The sequence below is a fragment of the Dermacentor variabilis genome, chromosome 10, assembly GCF_050947875.1.
Source record: "Dermacentor variabilis isolate Ectoservices chromosome 10, ASM5094787v1, whole genome shotgun sequence".
Lineage (NCBI taxonomy): Eukaryota > Metazoa > Arthropoda > Arachnida > Ixodida > Ixodidae > Dermacentor > Dermacentor variabilis.
This window is the reverse complement of record NC_134577.1, coordinates 40,097,697-40,124,489: the sequence shown is the minus strand read 5'-3', so window position 1 is coordinate 40,124,489 and position 26,793 is coordinate 40,097,697. Positions and strand designations below refer to the sequence as shown.

General features: G+C 46.4%; 1 protein-coding gene across 2 annotated transcripts in view; it reads left to right on the top strand.

Moving 5' to 3' along the window:
- The first annotated feature begins 5,556 nt into the window (after positions 1-5,556).
- LOC142560373 (QRFP-like peptide receptor) overlaps positions 5,557-26,793 on the top strand; it is a 91,919-nt gene continuing 70,682 nt past the window's right edge. For both annotated transcript variants that reach the window (XM_075672421.1, XM_075672420.1), the window contains exon 1: positions 5,557-5,687. The gene's annotated coding sequence lies outside the window, so the exon portion shown is untranslated. The remainder of the gene's footprint in view (positions 5,688-26,793) is intronic.

Below are 26,793 nucleotides of genomic sequence, written 5' to 3'. Positions count from 1 at the left end.
CGCGGTATACAGGAGAGTCCCAGCGTTAATGTTTCGCTCGTTTATTTGATGATAATGGAAATGTTGGCAACGTTAATCGCTGGCCTTTCCGCGTCGTTTCAGTGTCCATGAAGTATATAAAAATAACGACACAAGGAAATAACCAAATAAAGAAACGCGCACGTATACGCACGCACATTCAGCGTTGAGTGTGGCACTTGCACGACGAGCACAGAAACTACCAACACATGAGAACTCATACATTTTACAAAAAATGCCTACTGGGAATACAACATAGGAACAAATAAACTGTGGGGTTTTACGCAACAAAACCGCGATCTGATTACGAGGCACGCCGTATATGGTGGGGGACTCCGGAATAATTTTCACTAGAGTGCTTCGATGTCCTCCTCGCCCGCCGCTCCGTACAGAGTGTAGACAACCGCGGAGTCTACTAGCACGTTGGGCACACGAATGGCGGATACACACGAGCGCCGGCAGCGCGTCCCGACGGCGTCCGCCATTCGCGCGCCCAACGCAGTAGTAGACGCGGCGGTCAAGTAAGCAGGATGATTACGAGAGTTTCAAATAGAAGACATGGCATGAAAGAGGCAGACACGATCAAGTTGGTTAAAAGTTTAGTGGTCAGCAGAGTCACATACTCGCTACCTTACCACTTGATGAACAAACTAGAAAGAGAACAAGCAGAAACAATACTAAGGAAGGCGTACAAAACGGCACTACACCTACTGAGGAATACTTCAAACGACAAGCTACTGCAGCTAGGAATACACAACACGTTCAGCGAGCTGGCAGAAGCGCAACTAAACACACAAATAGCGAGACTTTGGCAGTCGGCTACAGGAAGAATGCTCGTAAAGAGACTAGGATACGATACGAAAGGGGCAATAGATCGAGAGGCAGATATCCGAGACAACGTCAGACAAACCCTCAGAATAAGTCCAATTCCACGCAACATGGATCCGAACCTACACGCAGCCAGAAGGCAGGCAAGGGCAGATTACGTGGAAGGCCACCTGGCAACACAGGAAAACACGGTGTACACGGATGCAGGGCTAAACCCGTGGGACAAGCACACTAGAACACACAGAGTAGCTACGGCTGTAGTAGACTACATGGGAGAGACAATCAGCTGCGCAACCATAAGGAATTGCACGGTAGCGGAGGGGGAAGAGGTCGCCATAGCGCTTGCAGCGACCGAAGGATACCGAAGTAACAGATCACTAACCATATTAACAGACTCCAAAGCTGCATGCAGGCATTACATGCAGGGGAGAGTCTGTAAAGAGGCCCTGCGAATCCTCCTCGGAGCAGGAACCCTCGGAAATAAAGTGAAACACAAAATTTTCTGGATACCGGCCCATACCGGGATAGATGGGAACGTGAGAGCAGACAGTCTAGTTCGCGAGATCACATACCGAGCTGGACAGATAGAGCCTCTCGAGAACCCTACAACGGTGGAGCCGACGTGTGCGAAAATATTAAACTACCATAGAGGGCAGAGAATCAAATATCCTCCGCCACACACACTATTTACAGAACAGGAAGCAGCCGACTGGAGAAGGCTACAAACCGGAACTTTCTATAATCTACACATACTAAGTAAAATGTACCCGACACAATACAGAAACTCCTGCCCATGGTGCGGAGAAATACCAACTCTTTACCACATAACATGGGAATGTAAGCATTACTACACATTCCATAAACATAAAAACCCGAGTGCGGAGCAATGGGAGGGCCTGCTCACCAGCAGCGAGCTCACCGCCCAAAGGGCAATGGTGCAGCACGCGTGCGAAGTGGCCAGGCTCAGTGGAGCCCTGGAATAGGGGCACACCCGTGCTGAAGAGCCAGGCAGCAAGCGCAAGACGGCTCATCGCTAAAACCCTTGATAGAATCAATAAAGTTTTTCTCTCTCTCTCTCTCCCGCTCTGTACGGAGCAGCGGGCGAAGAGGACGTCGAGGCACCCTAACTGTGACCAGCTGTGGGTTCACATGTGCACCCACCCAATACCCGGTACACGTTCGTTTTCTCCTTCCTCAATTTTTTTTTTAGTTCCGGCCCCATCGGAATGCGGCCGCCACGTCAGGGATCGAACCCGCGACCTCAAGCTCAGCAGCGCAGCGCCATAGCCACTGGGATATCGCGGCTGGTCGTGAACAAATGAACAAGCAGATGCAGACGCTAATATAGGAAACAGAAATAAGGGAAGTGAAAAATAGGTGACGTCAGAAAGCGCACACATTTACGTTATCGTTAAAGACACTTATCGAAACTTTCAGCGTTCTAGTTAGCGATTGCGGAATAATTTAACGGTACTATAGACATTCTTTTTTTCTATGGAGTCTAGTTTTGGAGTCGCAGTCGCTCGGTTTCAGCTTCACCGCGCAGTGGTTCTTATTTTAATTCTTCCCGTGTTTCTTTCAGTTGCCCGACGCTTGCTCTGCCCTCTGCGTTAGTGTCGCGGAGTGGGGGCTGGTTCCCATTCCATTCTGTGGAATCAGATAACGGTATAACCTTACTCCTTTTTAGCCTCGATTCGAATATATCATTCCAGGAATAATCGCAGAGAACCATTTCTTTCCTTTCACTCCGGCAATGCGCCATGAGGTGGGAAACACAGTACCTGCAAAACAAACAAACAAACAAACATGCAAACAAACAAACAAAGGAGCAGGATCGGAAGAGCAGAATTTGAAAAGGTTTCATAAAAAGCTGTGTACAGGCTGATATCTAAAACATGTGAGGAGTGCGCAGACAGGCAATTCATGTTATGCGGTCACGCGAAAACACAGCACCGAAGGAATTTTATTCCGTTGTAAATCTCGATGTCTCGATCTATAAACACGGACACGTTCATGTGCTTTAGTGATCAATTGCTGTCTTTAGAGAAAATTCAAGGGGCTTGTTATATTTAAGAAGCTGAATCTTCGACTAGTTCGACAGCATAAAAAAATAAAAAAAATAAATAAAATACGCTGTGAGAACTTTGCGAGTTCGATGAAATGAAAGTGCACTAGCACGAAGGCTCCGTAGCTATTCCTGGGCACTAAATAGACATTTAATTGATTGATTGATTGATTGATTAGTATTATTATTATACAACGGTCAGCTATCGTCTGTCGGGCCAGCCACTACTGCTAAGGCTTTCCATTTCAGCGCCCCTCTGCACAAACCTTTAATTACTAGAGCTATATGAAGTAACCTTTAGCTTTACGCCTTCCCCACCAATATGGTAAAAATAAAAACGTACATGCGTTCAAAGAGAAACGTGTGCCAGACGTCAAGAAGCGCAAGTCCGACTGATTACCTTTGTGCATAATTAAGCGCACACAGATAGAAGAGATCGGCGACAGTCGTTCGTCATTAGAAAGTATCGCAGGCTGCTGTGCTATCGTATGATTGCATACGTACCGTGCTCTACCCGAACAGTTCCAAAGAATGCCCGACACGCGCAGATTGCTCGCAGATTACCTCAATTAATTTTGGCCTGGACAAAGGCGCGCGGACGGATGACCACTTGCCTGAAACGCTGAACTGTATGGTATACGGATAATTCGAAAACGCTAGCAACACGGAATCGAATAGAGGCGGCGCCGAATCGAAGGGTAACCTTGTCCACTTTGAAGTGTAAGGTCCATGCGAATAATTCGAAACGATATCGGACATGAACCGTCAGTGGCGCTTGCGTCATAGGGTCAGTGGCAGCCGGGACAGTGACTGCCGGGGCTAGCCGCACGCTCACTTCCCCCCCCTCCCCCCTTCCCGCTTTCTTGTTTCAAGCGACGAAACACAATGTTGTCCTCATGACTTGCTTCAGCGTAGAGTTGGTTCTGTAGCTAAGGACTGATTATCTTTATTTCGTTTTGAAATGCCCAACGTAACGAGTAACCCCACAAGTTCCAATTCAGCACGACATTAGATCGAAAGTGCGTATTTACGTGTTTATTTTGTATTAACAGGCAGAAAAAAACAGGAGTGTGCATTTTTTACTTGAAAAAAAAAAGAAACTCTAAAAGAATGAACAAAGCATATAATTTTTGTCAGATGAATGTCAAGATTAATATAAAAATAAACGTGCCCATAAAGCACAAGAAATGCAAAATTTGAGCACGTAGAAAGACCTGTAGCGATATGTGTGTGTACGAATATGCACAGTGCATGCATAGCTACGCGGGGTGTACATTGCATGCGTAGCCGCGTAGCTTTATACAAGAATAGATTACACGCATTTTAAAGTTAAGGTAATTGAAAGAAGCGCCTCGGAAGGTGGACACTTGAAAGGAGAGGTAAATGAAGACGAGCCAGAAATGCTCGGCGGTTCGGCGAAGAGAATACAGTCTCAGTAGAACGAGTGGCATTTTAAACGAGCTTTCATAAGAATAATCAAAGCACAAATTTAGGCTAATCTGGCACTATCCACTAGCGCAGTCGGTCCCGATGGGGAAGTATTTCTACAGCATTTACATCGAGTGTCACGCATGTGTATCTGCGAAACAATATTGTATGTACCTCTCAGGGGCGACGTCTCTAATGTATATTTCAGCTCCACGTTCTAAAGTATCCTAAGTCAATAAGCTTTGCTAAGGGCACCCTCCTAGACATTCCCATTCTTTTTTTTTTCTGTAGTCAGCGCACAGTGCCATGGCCGGGCGCCTTTTCTCTTTCTTGACGAATAATTATTTGCCGTTTTACCACCACTTATCCTTTCCCACCCCCTTTCGCTGTTCAGCTGCACCTTCACTGAGCGCCGCATCCGTGGTGGTCCCCCCTCCCTCCCAGTGACGCCATTGAGAACCGTAAAATGACGGCAGTGAAGAGAATGCAAATCTGATACGAAGCTCGCAGATACGCGTACGTGTTTAATATGGGTAGTTGTTTGTTGCCGACTAGTTGCTTTTTTTTTTTCGGCATCAGTTTTCGTGTCGCATTCTTTGCACTTTTGCACTGTACGCTTATAGAAAATGCTCCGGTATAACGTACGTTTTACGGACCACGGTCGAGTTTGTTGGCTCTAACTGCCGCCGAAGAGCTCTGTGCTTCAATCAGCACAGCTGCGCTTGCATTTGCTTTCTGCTTCAATCCATGCTGCTGGAATCTGCACATATCAATCAATCAATCAATCAATCAATCAATCAATCAATCAATCAATCAATCAATCAATCAATCAATCAATCAATCAATCAATCAATCAATCATAACTGTAACTGCGCTATCTTCAATATTGCGAACCAGGACACCTGACTTTTTCGACAGCGAATTTACAGGTCTTACAACTCCCCCCTTGCGCCTGGTATGTCTGTAAATCCTGTCAGCGAGAAGAAAACTGCCGTGACGAACCCCCAAAACAGTCACGCTAATGCAATCAAAGCACTGCCTCTGAGATTGCTACCGCTACAATCTCAGAGCCCGTGTTTGGGGGGATAGATCTCACGAGCGCGTGCACGGAAGAGGGCGACACATGCTCGGAGCTTGAAGTTGGGCTGTGGGGGAGGGCGTCGCGATTGTGTCGCCGTGGTGGAAATCGTCTGCTAGCGGCAAAAGCGCGCCAGACTTTGTCGTGTGTCGTCGATGGAATCGGTGGCAGCGCTCTAAACGTCCTCAGGTCGGACTGTGCCCGCGAACGTGTCCAGAGAGGACAGTGAGTGACGTCACCTGAGGGCTACTTTACCCTTCCTGTCTCGAGGTGAGCCGATACTTCCGTATTTCGTTTCCGGCGTACGGATCGACACTCAACGTGCTACAAGTGCGCGCCTACTCAAGCACAATTACAACGTCGTTGAGAAATTACAGCGAGCAAGAACTCGATCTCGCAGAGCACTGATAACTGCTCGTGACTTCGCCGCAGAAAGGTTTACAGAATATGTGAACAGCGAAAAGAACATAAATCGGAGTTGTATTCTGGGTTAGCAATTAAGGCTGCGAACGAAATATGTACGCAGTTACGTTTTTTTTGCGGCGTTCGCACTTTGCTTGGCAATCCCAGTCTTCTTGAACACATGCTTTTTTCCTCTTTATTAATAATTATTATGTTGATACGTAATATCTAAATTTTGTAATTCGCGAGCCTTTCTGGGCTATAAAACTGTCACGATGACTCACGGGGTTTCACATCCCAATCACATGTCCTACAGTCAAGCTATGAAAGACACCATTTTATAGCATTCACGTATCTACCCAGCACACATCACTATCTTTTTTGCATTGTTTTCTGTATGTGCCATTCCGCCCCTTCGAGATGCACACGAACATGAATTTTGGTAGTGATGATTTATATGCGCAGTAAACAGCACGAGAAGTGTTAACGTGAATCTTAGCACTCCTACTTTTTTTTTTCACGGTAATACTGCATAACAAAAAGAAAAGTGCAATACTTTAAATCTGTTCCACACTTCGATACTGCGTGCCCTGTCCCAGAAGTACGATTTTGCATCTGAAAAAAAAAGTGCTCGAATTCCCAGCGGTGACAGGGCATGTTCGGAACATTAAATCAACGAACGCTAACATAAAAAAAGAAAGACAACGCTTAAGCTTCGCCTTTAAAGGTGGAACGCAAGAGCATTCGAAGATCCTTGACTGCTTGTCACGTTTCCCGGTAACTGCGGCTTATGTAACCGTAATCTCTACCGGGAAACGCTGGCGGCGAACGCTATGCACGAAGGCGAGTTTTCTGGTAGAAACGCGGCCTCTTGCGTGCCGGCTGCGCCGATCCCGGAGGTCGTGCGCAGCCGCGCCAGGAAAATTACTTAATTTTCAGGCTTCTCTTATTGTTTCGCAGTTTTAATATCCAACTCCGAGAAGATTTAACATAAAAGGCATGCGCTGTTGGTGTTTTGTTCCATGACATTTGTTCGTGGGCTGTGATTCTCAATTTTCCGAGGAATAACTTTGTCAAGAACGTAAGACAAGGTACGAGCAACTGTAGTGACAGAACGGTGTGGCAATATAACCCGCATATACCGCATGTCATACAGCAAGGCGCGGAATATACAAATGCCTAAATATATACTGACATTTTCGCTCACGGACAACGCCGACGACACCGACACTGGATGTTCTCCGACACGGGGCTCTTTAACGCCCACGCGTTCACGAGGCACTGCTTATAAGACATGTATACGAGACTCGCATTATATTGGTATTTTCATTTCAGGTTTACGTAGCCTGCCGTTGCGTGCTCAGCAAACCGCTGCGACGATATTTGATAAACGTATATACCCTGTAGTTATAGCTGAGAAGAGTTCTGATTTTTTTTCTTTTTTCCCTGGATATATTGTGGCTTTATTAGCAACTTAGTTCACTTCGTGCTCGTGAGCAACTTCCTTTCGATACGACTTCGCATTAGTACGAAGTACTAAAGCAAAGTACGAAGCCAGCGACCCGGCCTGCCATTGTCGGTCGTTTGCGGATGATGTCATCGTTGTCGAGGAACAGCGGAAGGAACCCCAGTGTGCGAGCAAGAGGAGCTCGTGCACCGTGGACCGCCAGGTGCACTAGTAGGGCCAGTTTTAAGGAATGGCTGAAGAAGAAAGGGAAAGGCATAATTACGCAGCTTGTGTGCCACTGAAGGATTGAAATCAAGCTTACGTGCCCCCCTTTTTCTTTCGTGGGGAAACTACCCCACTCGCCGTTGTGGTTTGGCGGCTGTTAAGTCGTCTGGTGTTGAGCACCAGGTCGCGGGCTCGATTGCCCGGCCGCGGTATTCCTCCGAGTTGCTTAATGCGAGAACGTTACAAGGAACGCTACGTGATCGAAGTTTAAGCGGACCTCTCTCCGTAATCTAAATCAATTTAACCGCCCCCCCCCCACGATTTGTATTAAATATCACTTTTCTCCCGAAGTGCGACATTATGAGGAGAACGGAGGCCATCCGTTCAGACATTCTCAAGACTTTCAAGAGACAGAAAGTATACGCGCATGCGTTTCCAGCGTGTTTTCCCAACCCTTATCTCGGCTCACACAGGCTCCCGCAAAACGCAACGGAAAGCGAACACGGCAGTGCCTGACAGTGAAGCCGACGCTGTCTATTGAAGTCTGATGGCTGAAAGTGACGTTTCGATGTTTTACTGTACTAAGTACGCTAAACGGATCGTCCAGCTATCGATGCCTGTGTGGTCGTTAGATGAAGCGCGCCGCTTCGGGCGTTGACATTCGATTTCTACAACTGAGACCGTCTGTCGCATCGATGGCCGCGCTGTGGTTAAATGCGCAATGAATGCCAGTGTCCCGGTAAGTGCTCGCTATTGTTCGGTTCTTGAAACGTTGAACCGTACTTGTCGAAACGTTTGCTCCCGCTTTTACCTTGTTCTCGTTTTGCTCGCCGTCTTGAATTTACATCTCCCGCCTTCCCCTTGCTTTCCCTGTTGTAGATAAGTCGCCGCATGGAAATGTTAGCTCAACGCTGATGGTTTCCTTGTTTAGCCACCGTCGACCACTTCACATGTCGATCTTCCTCTGAGCCCTCCTTGTCTGGTTAATATACACGAGCACTACACGAACATGCGTGAACACGGACTTTGCTAATTTTCGATTTGTCTGTTGTATACGACAAGTGACCTGCCATATCAACAAGCTGCAAATACAACGATGAAACGTTGATCACCCAAAAAGGTGCCGCTCATTCGAGCGGTTCGCAATAACGAGAGCCATAACGAAACACGGCTGTGGTTGCCTGCAAGCAGAACACGTTATCAGGCTCGACTTGTCACCATATAGGTGTGCCACCCCTATGACTCATTTCAATATAATGTCGCCTTGTAGTCAAAGCGATGGCTGACGTCAGTCAACCAGGAGCGCGATCGAGTGCGATGGCACTCTGCAGCAAGGCGTAGTGTGCTCGAGGTTGTGAGCGAGTTACAGTATGCCTTGCAGCTTTTGCTTCAGATAACGTTTGTTAAATGGACGCTGAATATAAACCATCGATCAGATATAAACCGATAAAGTATTCTCGAAGAACTCTAGCTTCGTTGATTTCGCGGTAATAGGCTGATTATTAGAAGAAAACGCGGCGGTCCTAGTTTCATTTTTCAAATTTCGCGCCGAATCCCCAGGGTCAGCACGTCAGTGTGACGTCACGGACGACGAGGTAACTTTTTCGCCTTTCGGCTTGCTGTGATTCCGTAAAACTTCCTGCTACTTTCCAAGCTTAGTCTTTGGTTCATTTAGAATGGCATGGAAATAATTTATACCGATAAAAATTTAACTAAGCCCGAGGAGGCAGACGCAGTCGAAATCTGTGACGTCACGGCTATCTGGTGCGGGAATTTCGAGGCGGCGCCGCAACCTGTCTTTCGTTCTCGCGTCTTTCCTTGGTAATCAAACATCTTATCGCGGTAACAATGACTTTTTCGGTATCGTGGAAGGATTAACTTACTGAAACAGCTTAACTTTTTGTTCCTTAGTCCACTTTTTTCTTTGGACCAACCCAACTCCATGGGGTCGATTGAAAGATGGTGTAATCAAAACTGGGCCGATCCTAAAGACTGTGTAGACAAAGGTGGCGACTTTGTGCGCCCATCGTGATATCATATACGATATGTGTCTCCCCGAAAGGGTTTCAACGCGATTAAACAACTCGAGGCGACACTAGACCCAGCGCCATCAGAGACGTGGATTAGCCGAATGCGATAATGCTGTCGCAAGAAAGTTCGCCCAAATTATACGGCGTTCGGAAATACCTTCCTTACGTTTATCTCCAGGTTGGGTCTCGGTTTCTCACCGAGCGGACGTAGCGGAGGCTTTCTTGCAAAGCTCAAACGCCGAAAGGGAAAGCACAAAGAACAGCTCTGGTGTCAGCGTAAAGGAGTTCGGAGAGGAAGCACTTGCGTAGTGGCGCTTGGTTTACATGTCACAGATGGTGTATGAATAGCTCAACGCGAAACATAAAGGACATTTACGGACGTGTCTCAAGTGGAAGGAGCATTTAACGCTGCCTTTGCAAGAGGTGAAGACGCATTGAACGTCAAGCATTAGATTTACCTACTTGTCTCAGCACATACACACGTACGTGCGATGCTATGTGTGTCGCAACGCCAACAGCGTGTCGGTATTGGGAGTGCGGTGGAAGCCGTCGATGAGCTTTGCGTCTACCGATTTCGCACAGTGGATGGGATCGGCATAGCATTTTTGAAACAATATGCTCTATATAAACGTATATAGTGTAACATAATGTATGTAATGTGTAATACAAGATAATGAATGCTGTAATAACGTTCACGCTGTTCAGTCCTCTATCCAGAAGTACACTGACGCCCCCCTTGTTCCCTTTCGTCCTTCTTTGTTCGCGCCAAAGCGATTATATTTGCGGTCTACTGAGCAATCAATCCTCTATGCTGGATAAAACAATGAAGTTGCACTAGTTTTTTTTATAACCTACTTATTTAACAGTAATATAATTATTAAACATTATTTTTCAAGGCGTCAGATTTAGATGGTATGGAACAAGGCGCAAACATAAGAAAGCGCGAAACTTCAACTAGTGGTCACGATGCACTACTATGTTCATAACTTGCATAAAAAAAATCTGTCGCTTGGGAAGGAGCTACAGAAGAACATTGCTGAAGGCCGTCTCACAATTTCTCCCCTGTGTTGGACCAAAGTTTTCCCCCAGGGCCCACACGTGTGGTGGCATGTATTAATTAAATATGCATGCATACCGCTTGTTCACCTCCAGAAATAGCACGTATTATGTTAACTCCCAGGGTGCCGCTTTACGGTTTAAAAAAAAAAAAAACCTATTATAAAAGGTCGCTTTAAAACTGTTTTCTTAGGCTGTACTAGACGTTGTTCTTGCTGCGTGCACCCACTCTGTGTAAAGTATTCGCACGATGCCGTGAAAAGAAAAAGAAAAAAAAAGAGGACGCAAACTTGGCGAGTTGCAGCATACGGTCGAATTCACACGCGGACACGTCCTCTATTAATTCTTTTTGTTCATCCGTGTAGCTTGCGGGTACTGTAAGACTGCGCATATAATACGAAGCCGAATGTAATATGTGTTGGGAGGTGGGTGCAACGCAGGGCTTGCGAAACAAAAAGAAAAGAAGCTTTCCCCATGAATTTTACGAGTAATAACAATATATATATATATATATATATATATATATATATATATATATATATATATATATATATATATATATATATATATGACATAAAGAAAACGTGTTCCTTTCTGTTGGAAGAGTTCGAGGGGGTTGCCCCTGGGCACATTAAAGTGATAGCTAAAAGCCTCCCGCTTCGTTCGGGAACCGCATGGCTCTCGTAGCCTTTGAGCGGAGAGCGAAGGGCCCCGGGCGCAAATATTCGCAAAATAGTGTAATAAAGACACTATCAAAAAAGAAAGAAAGAAAGAAGGAAAGAAAGAATATCGCCCCCATCGTCCGGAAATCTACACTGCTCTCCCTATTTCCTCTCTCTCTCTTTTCATCCATATACCCCTTCCCCCAGTGCAGGCTAGCAAACCGGACGTGTGTCTGGTTACGCTCCCTGCGTTTTCTCTTTTCTCTCTCTCTCTCTCTCTCTCTCTCCAGCTTGACACGGGTGCGCTCATTCACCCGCGTGCGTTCTTATTTTCCTCCCATTCTTCCTCGGGAGGGGAAATTCTTTCTCTCTCTCTGCACAGATTTCGGATGTGGGGCGTCCCTTACAGCAGCCATCACTTGTACCTGGGGTCAACCACGTGAATACATTGTCCAATGCCCCAAGTTCTACACCCCCATGCGTGTACAACCAATGACCGCCGTCTAACCTTGAACGTTCCGTTGGACAAGGACGGCCCGCGAAAATGCGATAGGGAGATACGAAGTTGAGAAGTGACCAAGCCGAAGACTACATATATGAACGATGGCTCACGGACAACAGAGTTCCTAATTCGCCGTCGTTGCAGTAACTGCGTGAAACCGGCCTGCGTGCTTGTATGTAATTCCGTTCCCTCGTTATGCCGTGTGGCAACCTTGAATGTTCGCGAAATATTCAGTTGCATGCGGGACTGCATGCACAGGCGATGAATGTTTTTGCAAAGACCGATCCAGCCCTGAACTTCCGTAGATGGACTTAGACAGTGATGCCAGCTTGGCGAATATTTCGACAAGTTTAGCTCGTCTCCTGTGGCGTTTAGCGAAAATAAATGTTCTTTCACGGCATTGGTATTTTCCTTTTCTTAAATAAAAAAAATCGGTTCATGTTAGCCTCTTCTTACGGTAAAACTATTCGGGATGTTTTTCACCCGCCGTGGTTGCTCAGTGGCTATGGTGTTGGGCTGCTGAGCACGAGGTCGCGGGATCGAATCCCGGCCACGGCGGCCGCATTTCGATGGGGGCGAAATGCGAAAACACCCGTGTGCTTAGATTTAGGTGCACGTTAAAGAACCCCAGGCGGTCAAAATTTCCGGAGTCCTCCACTACGGCGTGCCTCATAATCAGAAAGTGGTTTTGGCACGTAAAACCCCAAATATTATTATTATTATTATTATTCGGGATGTTTTGATACCGGTTCCTGCGTTTCAGATGTCGCAGACACGCTTTCCTTACCAGCCCCTAAATAAAGGTAAGAAGCGTGGTTACCATCGTAATAATCATGTAATACTTTGCTTCACCTTCCTTGCTTCTAAGATATTTTGCCTGTGTTAGAAAACAGTATAACTTCTTCTTCTTCAGTTTTATCCTGTATAAGAATTGCTACCCCTCGCGTAATGTTCCGACAGGGGCCCTTGAAGAAAAAGAAAGAAGAAATAACGAGAATTCCAGCAGTTTCCGCGGTTCAGTGTGTTCAGGTTACGGGCATTATACCTCGCCACGTATACTTAAAGGGCGCGCTCTAAGTATACAGTAACTGGAGCGACGATTCCAGCGAAATGTGCGCCAATTTCAGGAAAGAAAAGTTATACCGCGCGCGCTTCAAGCTAATAACTGCTGCGATAGTTCCAAGTTACACAAAACCAGGGACCGATGGCACTGTAGACAAACAAAACATCTTACAAAACACGAGGTAATTGTACTCTTCCGCAGTTTGTATAGCCGCATTGAAATGGATGCTGAATAATTCGGAGGGTGTTATTGAGGCAGCAGTTGCAAGCATGGTTCACCGTGTCCGTCTGTCCTAGTCGTTACGTCGTCCTCTTTGTCAAACAGCACCTCCTTGCGCGCAACATTCCCCTTGCAATCTGGCGAAAAAAAAAAAAAACTCTGCCAACAACCACTGGGGACTGAACATGAATGATCAGGATGCAACGTGCAGAAGGGAGCCAACCGCTCTAACCATTGCAACTGTCTTTAAAAAAATGCGAAGCTTGATAGGCTAACCCTGATGGAATTTGCCGACCGTGGCTTGCCTTCTGCTGCTGCTGCGTTAACGGATGGCTCATGCACGGGAGAGCACTCATAATGATTCGGCCTATACGTAACTTCATCAGTGCTACACATACAAATGTGGCGGTGGCCGGCGCTCTTATCTATACGGAAACACCGCAGCGAAACAACATCCGGTAACTATACTCCATCTCGCAAGTCGTTTGCAGTGCTGGCGCAGGTACGAGGCGTACGCAGGTGATAGCCTTGCGCAGCGGGGATATAGTTCCGGGCATAACTGTCTGATAAGCAGTGGCGTAGCTAGGTCGTCTGGCACCCGGGGCCCATAGGTCTTCTGTCACCTACACCCCCCCCCCCCCCCCCCCCGGGTGTAGTCGAGAAAGGCGAGGATATCAACAATTTCCGTGTGTCTTCAGACGCATATGACACTCTTCACTGGCCCCTTGCACCTCACTGCACCTCACCCCTCACTGGCCCACGGCCCCCCGGTCCCCCCCGTTGCCACTGCTGATAAGTGCTGGACTAGTGAGCTTTTCTTTAGCTTAGTACATGGTACGCTATAGCGGTACGTGACGTGTTATGATGTTTGCGCAAGCACGTCGTGTACCGCGGATTTCTGGTCGCGGTGGGCAGACGACGGGCCGCGGATGAACACACCTCGAGGAGCATACGGATTTCCTTCTGACTGAACAGTACTGCAGCGTACGTAGTGCTGCAAATGACTTCTGACATTAAGTATAAACACCCTCAGTGCTACAAATATACGCCTTCGGGAGTGAATTTTTTTTTATTCACGCGTGAGCGTCAAATGGCCCATTGAGTGAAAAAGCCGGTGTCTGTGCTCTGTAGCAGCGAAAGGGCAGGCAAATTCCGACTGGCTGCGACGCCACCGTCACGAGCGCGCCTCGACGGAGCAGAGCGGGTGAAAGGGCACACCTGCTGCTGCAGTAGCGCACAATGTGTTGCGTGAGGGGAGAGGGTATTGCCGCGACGCCACGTCACTCTCGCTGTGGCGGGCATGTGTTATCCCCGCTTTCATTTCATTGCGCAAGTTCTCGCCTGCGTTGTAACTATACGCCTCAGTAAAACTAAATAAAAACATGCTTGCCCGCGAGGAGCCCATAACTCGAAGGACCGCTCAGCGGCGTTCGATTGGACATTAACGGTTTCGCTTTCACAACACGTAAGTGCTTAGGTGTCCTCGTAGTTTTAGAGCGAAGGTGTATATGCCTGCTCCCGCGCGCGGTTTGGCTCGTTAGTTTGGTCGGCTTCTTGCCGGGCAAGGAGGGTCGGTCCTGGAGACAGTGCAATGATATAGTGGGCTGATCCCGAGTGGAGGAAAAGTGGGCCGATCCGCGAGACAGTGCCACCCGCGTTCGCGTGGATCACGTGAGTCGCGTGGTGGGGTTTTTTGGGCGTCTTGCTGATTCGACGGGCAAGCACGTAATGATTTTGCTGCAAAAGGATTTGCGGAGGATAAACTGTTTTATAGTATGTATAACAATACATTTCGCAAAGCTTTTGTTGGATGCATATATATATACATACATATATATATATATATATATATATATATATATATATATATATATATATATATATATATATATATATAAGAATGAGAGCTGATCGCGCGGATTTCGCACTCGGAAATTTGTGTTGGCTATTGTGCGCCACGCAAGTTGTAAGAGTGGGGGCGTCTACGCATGTATTTCGGAGGCCACCACAAAGAATATACTGCAACAGACGAAACGAGGTGACGCTTATTGCGAAGAAATAGTTGTGATGTGACCATAAAGAATTTTTTCTTAGACTGCGAATGTTATTCTTTGCATATTCTATCGAGTTTTATTTCCGACTATCTAGCGATCCAGCTATCCCACCGAAATTACGGGCCGTCCACGCAGGTAGGGCAGTAGAATGTGGGCTGTTTGCACGTGTGTGTGTGCCACTAGGTATGCGTCACCGTGTATGCGCCACTATTCAATGAACCTCTGTGACGCGAACTCGGGTATGTCCGCCATTGGGTACGTGCAACTGGGCATGTGCGGACTTCCAAGCGGCGCCGCCAGAAGGCGCAGCGTGTCTATAAACGGAAGCGGGAGAAGGGAGCCCAGCTTCAGTGCACGCCTCATGCGTGACGAGTTTCCACTATTCGCATGATTGGACAGTAATCCTTGATGAGTTCCTCACGAAATTTTGATTTCTTGTCAACTATTTTTGTCTTTCAGTATTTTTTTTAGTACATGACCGGGGTAGTTGGAGAAGTATGAGAGAGGCCTTTGCCCTGCAGTGGGCGTAACCAGGCTGATGATGATGATTTTTGTCTTACGAAAAAGAATCAAGGAAACACAACTCGACGTCTTTTAATTATAATATATTGCTCCGGATTTGCTATCCTGTGGTGAGCAGACTTTTGGGTCGCTGCAACGGGAAAGCTTTTCCTGCAGTGAAGGACTTTGCTTCAGGTTCGATGCAATTCAATCGCTAAATTCTGATCATAACTTTTTTTTATCGCCAAATTTAATTTGATTTGCGTTGTTGATGTTCTGAGGTAGCCCTTCACTTTCCATCAATATGCGTTCTCGAAAGTCTGTTTCATTTTATTCTAAACCTACCGGTCATTATTATTTTGCATTTTATATATTCCAATCTATTATTTCGTGCTACAGGATTCTTGCACTATCCCGCGGAGTGAGTGTGAGCCGCTGCAACATAAGGCTATGTACTTACATTCTTGAGAACACGGTGGTGCCCTTAGATCTTGCTGCTGCTCCGGCGTAAACAAGTTGAAGGTCGGAGAAATCTCTGGAGCCTGATGAATCTTTTCTTAGTGGCTTTCGGAGGCTTAAACTGCGTGTTGTAGCTGTTATACATATTTTTTAAGGCTCGAGTTGCGTTTTTTGAAATATTTTTCTGTATGCTACACTGGACCGTATACTTTCAAGAGCTTTCGTAACCGCATTAGACTACAGTAGAGGAAATTTTGACATGCCGTAACCTCAAACAGAGCGTCGTACCTGTATGCGATATTTCATGGTAATTTTCATCGTACACGTAGGAGGAAACACCGCCACCAGGAGCGAGCTCTTGCTGCCACAAAATAGTTGAGCTCCAAGCGTTGAATTAAAGGGAAAATTGGCGAGCCCTTCCTTTTAGCTGAGACCGTGTAGTTAACGTCGTTTGTTGTGTTTGTTTAAATTCTGGGATATCGAAAAATGAAGCACTTTGAGTAGAAAAGCTATGGGGTGGCCTGCGTAGAATAGGCGCTGTGTAGGCATGCGAGAATTTTGTCGAATTATTGCCCGTTATCGAAAACGCGGCCAGGGAGGGTGCCCGTTTCTAAAGATTAGGTACCGTAAAAGCCTGCGTAGAATACGTACCCACGTATGAGGGGACTTAATAATAAGATAAATAATTATCAGAATACACATCAGTGCATAATACGCCCATCTAAATTATTTATCTCTCCATCTATCTTATCTTTCCATATATTTAGGGAAGATAAAATAGATAGATAGATAGATAGATAGATAGATAGATAGATAGATAGATAGATAGATAGATAGATAAATAGATAGATAGATAGATAGATAGATAGATAGATAGATAGATAGATAGATAGATAGATAGATAGATAGATAGATAGATAGATAGATAGATAGATAGATAGATAGATAGACAGACAGACTTCCCTAAGCAGCGCCCGGTATATGAAAGACGCCGCTGTGAATAGCTCCGCAGTTTTATTGCAACGCCTTGGTTTATCTAATGGACTGATATGTGGAGACACAGATGTTCTTGAATTGAACTTCTCATCGTGAAGCTGCCAGGAATCGAAACCATGGCATCGCACAGCCATTTAACCAAAAGTGGCCGTTGAAAGAAAGAAAGAGTTACAAAGATTTAGAGCTTTATAAAAGAATCGGACGTTAATGTCTATGCTCTTAGAATTATCCCCTGCCCCCTTCCGGGCTCCCCCCCCCCCCCCCCCTATTTTGCCAAATACCGCCGAATGACCCGAAGATGGTTACCTTATTGAATAGTTTTTCTGAATCTTCGCAGTGCTTTCTCAATTGCTTCAGATATTTCACAATTATTTGATTTTATTGTTGTCATAAATGACGCGTTTTTTTTTTCACGTCCCGCTTAGACTGACACACCCATATTGCAGAAAGCCTGTGCAAGACCTACTGCTGCGAAACGCAAAGTTTTTTTCGTGCAACCGTGCATTCCCCCGGTGTCACTTAATGCCGTAACTTGCTTAGTACGCAACCTATGAGTGAGGAGCAAAGAATGCGCGCGCAGGCGCAGCACTAGCTTGCCCCCCCCCCCCCCCCTCTTCTTCTCCCGCCCTATCGCCTTCGGCAGCTGATCGTCGTTCGGGAAAGTTGAGACGACGGGCTTTAGCAGCGAAAACGGGGCGGATGTCGCGTTACACTAAGATAAACAGTGCGTGTGCAGCAAGAAGTGTGGAGGGACACCGAACAACACGCTCCCCTGAGAGAGAGAGAGAGAGAGAGATAGATAGAGAGAGAGAGAGAGAGAGAGAGAGAGAGAGAGAGAGAGAGAGAGAGAGAGAGAGAGAGAGAGAGAGAGAGAGAGATTCTTCGAATTCAGTAAATATTTCACCTGATATCCGCAAGTTCTTGCGCCTTAGAGTTGACACTTCTCGAGAAACTTTGCATGCGGCCTTATCGGATCATCGCCCAAGCTGTCCTGAGGTCTTGAAGGGTTATTGTACGTACTTGCTGAAATAGCAGTTTCTTTGCTTTTTTTCGGTTTGCTCTCACTCTCGCCTTTTTGTAGATATCAATAAATAACTAGACGATGTGATAGCTAGATAAATCATAGACGTACAGATTGATGGGGAGAGAGCAGGCAGGTGCTTGGATAGATAGTCTAGAAGACCAACAGTGCTACACAGTGTCAACGCCCCACTAATACATTCTACGTCACACAGTGTGCAGTCCCCATTTGTCACAAAGTTCGGTGTCATTTAAATAACGCAGCAGGGCCTTCATAGTGGATCGCTCTGATATTCGTGAAGGATAGTTTCCAAGAATGTTGTTTCCCTTGAGTGGGCGCTTGTCCAGTTGGTCTAGCGTGGCTGGGATGGCTGCTGTTTGCGGGTTGAAACGAGGGCACTCGCAAACGTTTCGCTGCACCCGCACCCAGAAAGAGTTCTGCATTGTGTGTGTGCGTGTTTCTTTTTCTTTCCTTTTCGCATTCTTGTTCTACCACCTATCGCATCCCTTTTCCCCTCCCCCGGTACAGAGTAGCCAACCGGAGATAATCTATGGTTAACCTCCATATCTTTCCTTTGCCCCTAGCTCTCTCTCTCTAGAAGACAGATAGCTGCCAGGTTTCTTTGGGAGGCAGCTGGTTGCTTTTTTCCAGGTCCCCCTCCACTTTCGCCATTGGATAGATAGATAGATAGATAGATAGATAGATAGATAGATAGATAGATAGATAGATAGATAGATAGATAGATAGACAGATAGATAGATAGATAGATAGATACCAGATAGATATTTACATAGAAGTGTATCTAGATGTGTATATAGGCTCTTGCTGAAGCAGCTATAAATATAAATATTTGATAGGTAGCAAACACGCATACACAGAGCACGAAAGAAAGAATAAAAAGAAAACCATTCCCCATCCGCAAACTATGCTCATAAAATGTTCTAAACGACATCGGGAATTTTCCTAGCTTTGTTCGTGTTGCACAAATTTCGCTGTGGGCTATAGTCCAATCATGGGGCTATAGTTCAAGCATGTTTTTTTAAATATCGTGCGATGCGTGGAGGCGTCTTCAATCGCTGACGAAATACTTTTTTTTTCTTTTGCCAGCGCGTGCCTTTTGGTGTGATACCGGCACGAAATAACTAGGTCTACAGATAGGCCCTTGCACGTCAAATTACTACGTCCTGACAAGCTCTCTTTTAACCTAGCCGAATGGTTTCTCGTGATGCGTGCTCAGGAGACAGATTTTTTTTTTTTATCGCTGGAGCCAGACATGCAGTATAATTGGCACTCAAGTAAAAAAAAAAAAAAAGCCAGCTTGTTCGATCCGCCGAGGTCAAAGACTGCGCTGTAACACACATCGTGGCGGCGGCGGCATAATCTTTCATTGTTTGAATTGGGCTCTCTGCAGACATAGGCCCGTCGCGCCACATCTTAAGTTTTACTTTAACTTCGTGCTTTCGGTTTATGAGCGCCAGAGAGCACGCCAAACGCACGTCCGAGCTGTCGGAGCCGTCCGATGCGAAGGATTAGCGCAGCTCAGAATTCAACATGCGTTCGCTGTAGAGAATCTGTATTGTTTCTTTTGTTTATGTTTTTGCTGTTTCTCGTCTCGCCCTCCGTCAGCGCGGCCGTTAAGTAGACGGGCAATCACCGCGGACCAGCAACTCGCCAGCGCCAGACCATGGCTCGACGATGACGTAGTGGCGCCTCTCGAACCTACTTTGCTATTCGAAACACCCGGCTCCGAAGAGCTGCTGACAACCGACGTCTATTTATGAGAAGGAGAATGGCGCGATCGATCCGCAGGCGAATTTATAGCCTTGCAAAGGCATGTCAACAATTGCTGCGCCCGAGCGTCTTATTTTAGCTTGTCCGAAATAAATATGTTACGGAGGTATACAGTTGGAATAAGCGTGTGTCAGGTGATCAGACGGAGCAAAGGTACAATGACGCAACTTCACCGAGTACAGTTTTGCTACGTAACGCGATTGGTGGCTATTAGCAAATGCTGCTAAACGTCACCGCTCTCTGGACAGATCGGTCTCTCCGAGAAGCTGCACTAGGATGCGAAACAGCTCCTTCCTGAAAATGGATGACCAAGTCTTTCGCGACCACGCACGAAGTTGCTCTTGTATACGTTACAATACTTCAAGAAGAGTCTTTCGCTCTTTGACACTAGAGAGTTTTAGTTAAGGGGACGCAAGCGACTTGCGTACGCAGGAACTAGGGGCCACGGTACTGCGCATGCGCAGAACCGTCTGTGCACTGCCGTCGCCCCTAGTTCTTGCGCACGCAAGCCGCTTGCGTCCCCTAAACTAAAACTCTCTAATACTCTGGACAGTATCTCTGTCTCTCTTATACCATGTCTCTCTACAACTCTCTAATACTCTCTAATACTGACAAAACGAACGCAGCTGGTGACGTTGTCAGTCCTATACTCCTGCATTGCCACGCCGCAGTTTGCACTGATTGCGCCCGAAAATGGTGCGGTAGTGACGCTTCCGATCGGTCGAGTCCCTTCGTCACGCTGCTAGCGCTGGCAAGGTTGAGACCACGAACATGGAAAGTGGCTCACAATCGGTTATTTTCAAAAGTCACCGTCACTCTTGCGCGCCGAGCATTGACGTATCGGCCTATTCACGCTCGCACGCGCGATTTGTTACGCAACAACGCCTTGTGCCGCACGTCGCTGTCGTAACGGTTCGTCGAAAGCGCTTCGCGAAATGCGGCGAGGCGAAGCGACGTCACGAGGCCCTGCGTTCGCATTGTACGCGGTTGGAAGCAGCCGCAACTTCTCTTTCCTACAAGTGACGTCATCGGCGATCCCGTTCGCACCAGCTTATAGAGCGCGTATCTCGCTAGCCAGCGCAGTCGTTGCGACACTCTGGCACATACAATGCGTCCATTAGCACTCAAGTGAGAACGCCTACGAAGAAGGCTTAGACAAAGGAACGCATTACGCTGAGCTGACTTCGAGATGGAGTAGCTTTTTGCGAAGCGCTTTTGTCGATGCTTCCGCAGACAATCGTAGGCGTGCACACCAGCGAGCGAGGAACCTGTGTAAAGAAGAATCACTGGTCGATCGGTTGATTGATCGATTGATTGATTGAAAGACTGAATGACTGCCTTCAAGTTGACACACGGCATATGAGACATGCACCGTACTGTAGGGCTTGGTACTAATTTTGGCCACCTTGTCTCCAACGTGCACCTGAATGTAAGCGCAGGAAATATTTTTTGTATTCCGCTCAGCAGAAAGAAAGAAAGAAAGAAAGAAAGAAAGAAAGAAAGAGAGAAAGAAATTTAGCGTGAAAGCTTGGCCGTAATCAACGACATACGTACATACATACGACAGCTACAAGCTACCTTGCTTGTAGCTGTCCAGCTTAGAAAAAGTGTCGCGTTATGACGAACGAAGACCGCGCAGCGTATGCGGAATTTGTACGCGGGCGATGGGACCGTGTCTTATCGGATATAACGAACACGTGCCAAATAACGATTTAGTTACAACGAACAAACTCATCCCCCCTCCTCCTCCTAACGTTGTCAGCCAAAATGAGCGCGCTCGGTTTCACTCTCGGTTAATTAGAAATTTCATACAAATGCCCGCTACCGCATTTTGCATCGCGTAGGCGGAATAATCGCTGTCAAGGCTGTATTACGGGCGAACAGCGCGAAAAAAGTAAATAAATAAATAAATAAATAAATAAATAAAAACGGGACAAAAAAGGACAGGCTCTGATATCTAGGCTGTATATCTACAGTGGCAACGTGAAAAAAATCGCTCTTTGGAACTCATTAGAAGGACGTCAACGCACTTTACATTCAAGGTGCATTGCGTTTAATGAATATTTCTATAGACAATCATTTTAGACTTTCTGCAGAGATTTATTACGGGTGTCTCTATAGAGCGCGACTTTTTATGGAGCTCTTTTATACTCGATAGGGATTTATTAGGTGGTCCAAAGGAAATTAAAATCGATTTTCGTAAAGGACACAATTACGAGCACTTATCGTCCACGCGCTTGATTCGACTAGCAGTGCATTGGGCATGACAAAACATTTGCTACCGTGTGCACATAAGTGTCCGGGCAAGGAAAACTAGAAATTCAAGAAAAGCATGGAACATACAAAGCAAGGTTCAATCGCAAACGTAGAAGTGTTGGGGTACTTCGCAATAAATACAGAAATAGTGAGCAAATGCAAGTGATAGACACTGTAAAACACACACACACACACACACACACACACACACACACACACACACACACACACACACACACACACACACACACACACACACACACACACACACACACACACACACACACACACACACACACACACACACACACACACACGCACGCACGCACGCACGCACACACACACACACACACACACACACACACACACACGCACACGCACTAAATAAGTACGAATCAAATAAAAAAATAACGTTCGACCGTAACTGAAACGTAAAATGAAGCGTGAACGTAAAAAACAGCAACTTAAGATAGGTGTCACTAGTTAGATAGAATGCCACAGTTTCTATTTATTTATTTATTTATTTATTTATTTATTTATTTATTTATTTATTTATTGAGTTCGAAATAAATAAAGGAGTCTACGTCACTCGTTGATCTGGATCTGCCCTGTCATCGTCGCGCTGTTATGGCATCGTGAGTGACACTAACTTTACCAGAGCTAAATTGGAAAGTTGGCACGGTTTCAGCCTCAAACCGCGAAGCAATAGGACATCGCGGCTTTTGATTCCATGACCGGTGGCCCAGCCAGAATGGCGGAAACAAGTGTTTTCGCTCCTGAATTAACGCTTCCGCCTCGACTCCTTGGTCTAATGAGTCAACACGCTAGAGGCGATCACCCGGCAAATGAAACAACCAAGAACCAAGAAAAGTGAGAAAACGACGACGATAACAATGAAAAGTAGAAATAGTTCAGCCTCGCGGGGCCATTGATCCGTGAACACTAGTTTTGAGAAAAATAAAATAAGAAAACGAAGAAAACAAAATTCTGCAGCGAAGGGAGCGTTTCGACAACGTATAACGGTATCTTCCTGATTCGCAGGGGGGCATGCGTGTTTGTCTGAAGGGCCAATTGAAAGAGCGGGCGGGGAGTATATAGCTCGACTCCCGGGCCTGTGGAATTCGTGAAGTAAAAAAAAAATTCCTACTGTGTTTTAATTACGGGAACTGTCGTTACGGAAGTGTCATTCGATTACGGGAAAGCAAAGAAGCGGCCTTCGCCGCGATTCTAGCCACCGCGGCTTGCAATACACTCGCTGAGCTTAATTTATTCACCGACCAGTTCGGCACGTATTGACTTCGGTATTCCAGGCTGCTGGAGTGGAGCGACGGCTATAGCCGGCCAAAGGCCGGCTACATCTTATTAAAAGAAAAAAAAAAAAGAAATTAATTGCGACTGTTTGTAGCGTTAGGAGAAGCTTTAGGTCGCACCGAGTCATGATTTGCCTATTCAAATTCACGCACGAAAGGCAGGGAAGAAACGGTGTCCATCGCACAACCGAAAAGCTGATTTAAATGGAATGTGTGACACTTGACCAAATAAGCTGTAAGTTACCGATTGTGCGAAGTAGATGATTTATTTAGAGCCTCAGGTTTTGGATACAAATCGTTGAGAATTTAAAAAAAAGAAATAAAAATAAAAGACGGAGGTTCAGCACACGTGTTGGAGTCTACGCGAAGCAAAGCTTTGGTGACGCGGTTAATTAAGTCCTGCACAACTGACGGCGGTGCGTGCAATTGTGTGTACCTCCATCCCATGCAGCGTGCGACCTCGTGCAACGATTATGTTTATCCATCCCAATGATTATAACTTTGATATCATACAATTTTTTTTAATGTTTAGGCACTACACCGCTTAGAAGCCGTGCCGAAATGAAAACACGAGGTCGGGCGGATGCGCAGTGACGTCACGCGGACGAAGGCAATTTGACAATTGCCGAGGGAAGAGTGGTGACGGAAGGTGAACGCACAGAGAAGTGCGACACCTTAAGCCACATTTAAGGATTGTGTCCTTCTTGCGTCATGTGTACTTGAAGAAAACAGCGCTGCGAAGACGCGGACTAAAAGAGGAATATGTACGACGGACAGGCGCCTGTCCGTCGCACATGTTGCCCTTTCAGTCCGCGTCTTCGTAGCGCTCTTTTCTTCAAGTATGCTAAACCAACTCGCTCACGCCAAGTTTCCGCTGTGTCACGTGCAACGGCGTACACCCATAAAGAAGGACTGTCCAAGAGCGGGCACACATATAGTGGCGCGTACCGAATCGATAAATACGAAAATAATATAAATCAAAGAATACAATGTGCCCTTACAACAACATGTCGGTTTTAAACCACTCGCTTTAGAAATTGACCTACATTGAGTGGCAACGCGATTAGCCGTTTTAATGGTTTGTTTGAAATTGCCTACTTTATCCCTTTACACAGTACGGAGTACTCAGTACTCTGGTTAACACAGTACTCCAGTTAACCTGCCTGGCGTTCACCGTCGGATACGTTATGCGTTGACCCTGTAATGCCCCCCCCCCCCCCCCCCTCCGAAACACACTTCCATCTCAAGGAAAGTTAGAGTAGCTCGTCCATCTTTAGTTCTGGCGACGGAGAGTCAATCTTGTGCAACTAAACCAAGGAAATGTTAATTTTAGAACCTGATTATTACATAAATATTTAATTAATAAATGTTAATTTGCTGCACTATTTATAATTCATCTCGCTACAGCGTATATAAAGAACGCTGCTATAGGATATGCGGTAAATTTCCCGCGCTTATTATCAGAATTCTGAGATATCAAAGTTGACGCGTGGCGAAAAAGATACGTTGGATATCGGAGGCATTAGCGTGTATTAGACTACAAGGCCGATACCACGTCTCGACTACGAGACGAAGAGCTTTTGAGGCCCTAACAAACATCGCCGTTGTTAACTAATTCGTTTTCAACGTAAACACTGTTGTCTGAGGAAAGAAAGTTTCAAATTCCGAAATTAAAAACTTAAGCCCTTTCAGCAGACGCTGTGTGCCTCGGTTGAATGAGGCTTTGTGTATGCGGGTGCCTGTCGGCTCTGGACAAACTAAAACGTGCACCAGTTTCGAAAGTCTTAAATAAAGCCCCAAATAAACCCCCTCGAAGCGCATCCCCGTTTGAGCTAACCAACCTGTTTGGCACCCAACACGTAGCCAAACAGGGCTCTTTAGGTGCCAGCAAATCGTCCATAAGGCAATTAATTGGACAGCGCGCTTACGGAAATATCAATATTAGCAACCGGAGGTATCAATAAGAGAAACTCAAAGGGCAAGACAAAAGCTTCTCTTCTCTTGCGCTAGTCTTTTGAATAATGGTCGCCATCCCTCACTGCAAGTCCCCTACCTGTGCATCCATTCTCCAAATATGGTAGACTAACAGTTAGCCAGCCTACAGGTAATATGTTCTAATCCCCGCATGGATATGAACCAAGGACGCCGGGACTTTCTGGTTGCGGCGGTCCTGATTCCTGATTTACAAGAAGGCGCAGAATGTGTTATCCTCCAGAGACAAATACACGGCACAGTCTCGCCGAAGAACTCTCCGGACAGGTCGAAGGTATACGAGAACGCAGAACGGACGTCCAACACGCATAAGTAATGCTAGGAAATGAACGTGTTCACATGTTTGTTACTGCACAGTAAAAACAAAAAAAAAAGAAAGAAAAAGAAGAGAACAAAAACGACACTGCACCAAGGCGAAAGCTACGACGGGACTGAACCCACTCACCGCGGGCTTCCGAGTATACCGCAGGAGCGGGAAAGAAGCATGTGCTAATACCAACGTACTCTGTTACCATGCCAACCCGCCGCCTGAAGGGTAAGGAGGAAGCCGTCGACAAGGGGCCGCACTCACAGCGACCATCGCGGAACGATAGCGACAGGACTGGGAGCACGAGCAACAAGAGGAAGAGATCCCCCCGCCCAAAAGTGCAAGCATGCAGTGCGCCGGAAGCGAGTCGGCAGGACGCACCTGCAAGCTTTCAAAATGTAACGGTCACGAAAGAAAGGCGGATGTATGGACAAATGCATCCGGTCGTTTTAACACGACACGGTGAATGCTTGCATGTTCCAAGGACACGTACGTGCTATGGCTACCAGTGGATGGAATATATATATAATTAACGGAAATAGATGCTCGATCAGTACAATTTACAAGAAGATATTCCCTCTGTGTTTTATCAAATGGCTTGTTATTTGTGTAGTACAAGCTGGTGCTCGCGTGTTTCTTATTGTCTGTTCTCGCCTGTTCATACGTTTATTTCCTGATCACGTTACGTTTGTTGCCCGTCGCGGTATGGCTCAGCTGGTACGGCGTTCGGCTGCTCAGCACTAGGACGCAGGTTCGATTCCCGCAATCTTACGCTACTTTATTGCGCATGGCATACGCATTTGACGCAGGTTGCTTTGCTTGTTGCTGCCAAGTGATCAGGTAGTTAGTAAGGACAGTCAGGTTGCTTAATGTGCGGCTTTCTACCTCGCCTTCCGCATCGCAAATTGTACGCTGTACATTAAAGGTCGATCGTCAAAGTTCAAGAAGGCATCTTTCTAGAGGGGGCATTTCACCCCCCCCCCCTTCTGCGTACTTCATCCAGGGTGGCCTCCATAGCACACGTTCAGAGAATTCATTTTTTAAATATTTCAATCCCTTCTTACATCGTAAGCTCCAGGACGT